Source organism: Ptychodera flava, chromosome 9 (genome assembly GCF_041260155.1).
Source record: "Ptychodera flava strain L36383 chromosome 9, AS_Pfla_20210202, whole genome shotgun sequence".
Lineage (NCBI taxonomy): Eukaryota > Metazoa > Hemichordata > Enteropneusta > Ptychoderidae > Ptychodera > Ptychodera flava.
Window position 1 is genome coordinate 10,261,618 of NC_091936.1, and position 4,341 is coordinate 10,265,958.

At 35.1% G+C, this 4,341-nt stretch overlaps 1 long non-coding RNA gene across 1 annotated transcript; it reads left to right on the forward strand.

Annotated features, from left to right (window-relative positions):
• The first annotated feature begins 477 nt into the window (after positions 1–477).
• LOC139139587 (uncharacterized) lies at positions 478–1,255 on the forward strand. The gene is made up of 3 exons (XR_011553820.1): positions 478–539; positions 795–875; positions 1,202–1,255. It is a non-coding gene; the product is annotated as an uncharacterized lncRNA (long non-coding RNA).
• Positions 1,256–4,341: the final 3,086 nt, after the last annotated feature.

A 4,341-nucleotide genomic window follows, 5' to 3' on the forward strand; every position in this document is an offset into this window, starting at 1 on the left:
CATGTGGTGTGTTATAATATCCTTTAGGCCTATGGCTTAAAATTTCACAGCTACAAATTTAGGTTATCTGACAGTCTATGATAGTAATGGCTTTTGATCTTTGACCTTTTGCGACGGAGGTGACAATAGGAAAAGCAATTAAATAAAAGATTTACGTCATGTGTTTAGTTGAAGCCCAGAGGAAAGGAAGGATATGGCTTTAGTATGAAAATGAAAACATTTCTGTGTAATGAAAGATGGACAGTAATCAGTGTTACCAAAATGATAGATTGTGATAGTGTGATGAAATAAAGGTTCAAAGAAAATTTAAATTACTCATTTAAATATATAAAAATTAAAGCAAAATAATTTAAATAACAACACTGGTCGACTATGTCTTATGCTACCATAAAATTATTGGATTGATCGTAGACCATGGAGTCTATCACAGAGTGACTGTGCATCAATGAACTAACTGTATGTCACCTTTTACTTTTCAGTCATCTTACAAGCTGCATCAATGTTAAAGGACACCAGCAGGTTGTCCAGCAGAACCAGAGGTAAATTCAGTAACTTGTAATTGAAATAAATATGATATTTTCTACTTCAGTATTATGCAATAACTAGTGCCTGCATGGAATTCTTAATATTATGAAATATTTTACAATCACACTCATAAAAATGACAGCACTGCAGAAGGCTCATCACAGTGCCATTTATAGTTATGAAGGAGACTATACATGTGTGTAGCCATTGTTAAAAATTGTTCAGAGCTTAATGGAGCTTTTGGTATCAATTTACAATGTTTTTTTCAGTCACATGTTGCAACCAGCATTGAAGATTGTGACTGGTCCATGCAACCCAACCAGCCACATTCAACACAAGAGTTTTGTGGCGTAAGTTTCTTTTCCACTTTAAAGTAGGTTTTGTGATGTATGATAGAGTTATGTGAGATCAAAGACAAGGGTATTGACATTATCAATGAATTAATTTCAATTTTGCATTATTGTCATTGAGACCAGGCATGGAAAAAGAAATAATCATTGAAACGACTGGAAGAAACATTCTACATTGATCTTCACTTACGAGAAGAATTAAGCTGAGTTGTTTTGTGCAAGATTGCTCATTGATTTTGATTTTGAATTTGATTTTAATAAAATTTCACTTTGATATGTTTAACATGGTTTATAATTAGGTACTGTATAATTTATGCCTATTTCAGGACATGAAAAGAGAAGAAGATAAGGAAACCAGCACAACTTATAATGATAACAAGGTAACTAAAAAGTATAAATTACATGTTCATTATATTCATGTATGTTATGTTAATAGAAATTCATTATTGGTGTGAGTTGAAGGTCAGGGAAATTAGGTACGGTCTTTTTTACTGACATATCCATTGTCACACTAAATAAACGAATTGTTATATGCTGGGTTACATTCAAACTACTCCAACTAACAATTGTGATAGTGCACAACGCAGATGGACGGTGCCAACTTCACTTCCTTTTTCCATCAGAAAAGAAGAATGTTTCTTCTAATGCCCCAGTTGTGTTGTGGTGGCTTGGCCCTCTGTCATTTTATTTTGGCTGTTTGAACATACCTGTGAACAACTGGCTTAATTTTGTGAAAGTTTTATTTGAACATTGCTTCTTTCATACATACAGAATATTTGCTGCAAACAAGATAAACATGATGAAGGTGACCATGGATGTCATGGAGAGAGTTATGAAAATAAGGTGTGTAGAATTCAAGTAAACAATGTCAAATTCACAATAATTAGCAGTGAATATACAACTGCTGTTGTGACATACTTGTCATGCTTAGGTCAGTCATTGCGAAGGAACCAACTTTGTGGTGATGACCTATGACCTGAGCACGATCAATATGCCACAATACCACTTTGTGTATTCACAGCTGATTTTGAACATACTTTCTTAAGTTATTCTTTCACATATTTTTATTAACATATCTATTTTGTACAAAGTATGAAAAGACTAATTGTAAGTACTATTGTAAAAACCATAGAAATTGTCAAAATTGTGGAGGGGAGCTTGAAAATATTTTTGCTCATAAGCATCCCACTTGGCAAGTATATGTAATGAAATATAATCACTACTGCAATTTTTTTATACATTATTTATAGATCAAAATAAAAATATAATCAAAATCTTTAGCTTAATGAATTGAAACTTGACATGCAATATAGAACAAAAATTGGTATCTCTATACTGATCAGTTACATTTTGAAAATTTCACGTGTCCATTTGATTTAGTATTTACTGAAAGTACCCATCTGCAGCAAAGTAGTTAAAGAGGACAGGCAGATAAGAATTATCTTTAATTCTCTTGTGTTCTGACATCTCTCTGTCTTTTTCTCCCTCCCGGATAAAGAAAGAATACAAAAACTAGAGAATAAAGTAGAAAGCTTGAAGAGGGAGATAGAGGAAATGTACTAAACAAGAGAGAAGAGAAGAGAAGGCTGCTAAAGAAATTGCTAAATTAGTAAATTCTGATATTTATCAGCATGCAAATCTCCTGACATTGACAAAAATAATTGCTTCTCAGCTGGATCCAGACTCATCACTTCAATATGAATCTGGGTTGAAACTGAGCGAGTGGCGGGAGGTATCAGAGACGGATGCAACCAATAGAGAGGACAGTGAGTATAATAAGTTTAATTCAGTTATTGAAGAATCAATAGCCTCATGTGTTAATAATTTAATTTAATCTGCTGCAGTAGTTGTGAATTCTGAACACACATCACAGACTGACAATATTGACACATATTTACAAAGACAACATCACAGTGACTGTACTGAGATTTGCCCAAAGTGTGGATTCATCCACACAAAGGGTGAATCTCGAATTGCAAAGTGTCAAAACTGTGGCATTTGGATAGGTAAGTACAGAAGAGAAATGGAAAGAGAGAGAAAAAAAACACATTTACCAAACTAAAGAAGAGAGAAATGAGAAAGATGAGGAAATTATCAATACACGAATGCACTAGAGAAGTGAAGATGGATCATGCAGGTAAACAAACTACCCAAATTATCCAGCTCGACAAACAATCACAAAAAGATATAAATATAGTAAATATTTTTGTAATGTCCCCTATTTTTGATAATCCAAATTGTCCTGAATAAGTTAAAGAAGTCCTCCATTATATTGGGAAGTTAGCAAATATTAAACAGTATGTCAATGAAGGGAAAACAGTATGTCAATGAAGGGAAAGGGAATGAGACTTGTAAATTCAGGGAATGGGGGGGGGGGTTATAATGCGGTGTGATGGCTTGCCATATGTAGTTATCAGGAAAATTTTATCAGCAGATCATGAGGGAACATTTACATAGGTTGTTTTAAGGATGGGAATTTTACATGAAGAAACTAATGCAGTTAAATCATTAGGGCACATTTGGAAGTCATTTACAGGGAATTTGCTTTCACTCAGGGATACTCCTAAGACAGATCACTTGACTTTGTGAAGAAGTGTTCAGATCATGTTTCGTTTGACCTCCATAACTTCAGGAATTGTCAACTGCTACATGAATTTCATATGAGTAATCCCACGGCTGGTGTATGTGTCAGTTCATGTATGTGCTGGTTAAGTGCAGCAGCAGTGAGTGATCCTCACTTGAATTTCCTGTACAATATATTACTATGACATTTACAAGGAATCTTTCTCTTTCAGCAGGGTACCAGATACAATAATACGATCATGCTGAGAGCTGGGAGACACCTAATCTGCACCTTGTGGCACGCCCGGTCGAAATCATCCGTATTGTCAACTTGTTGAAGTCTACGATGAGATTAACCGTTCAAGGTATCCACGAATGCTTCTCCATACACTTGAAAAGTATGAGGCCATTTCACGATCTGACTATACACCAATGATTTGATGGGTTTCAGGAGAAAACTGAGACAGATTTGTTATGTCAAGTATCAGTCTGGCCACACTCCTATTACTATCACAGAAGATGCTGTTGACACTGACTTAAGCAATTTTAACATCAATGCCAAAAGAATCCGACAGGCCATGGTAAGTATTGTCTGTACCGATGCCTATATCCAGGCACTGGAAAAACATCTCATCTGTTTGTTACCCTCGCCGAAAGACGTGAAAGTGAGGAGAATGAAAAAAAGACAAATGCCACACTTCGACACTATAATGCTTGACTATACAGAACTTACCAATTACCAACAGTAGTAGGGGTACGTTGCACACACAACTCAAGCAAGCTACAACAAAAGCAAAACTTGTTGATTTATTGCACTGTTTGCGCGATTTGCAAGGGTTGATTACTGAGGTGTTTGAATTTGAAATGTAACATGAAGCACTTCATTTTCAAACACCTATACCCC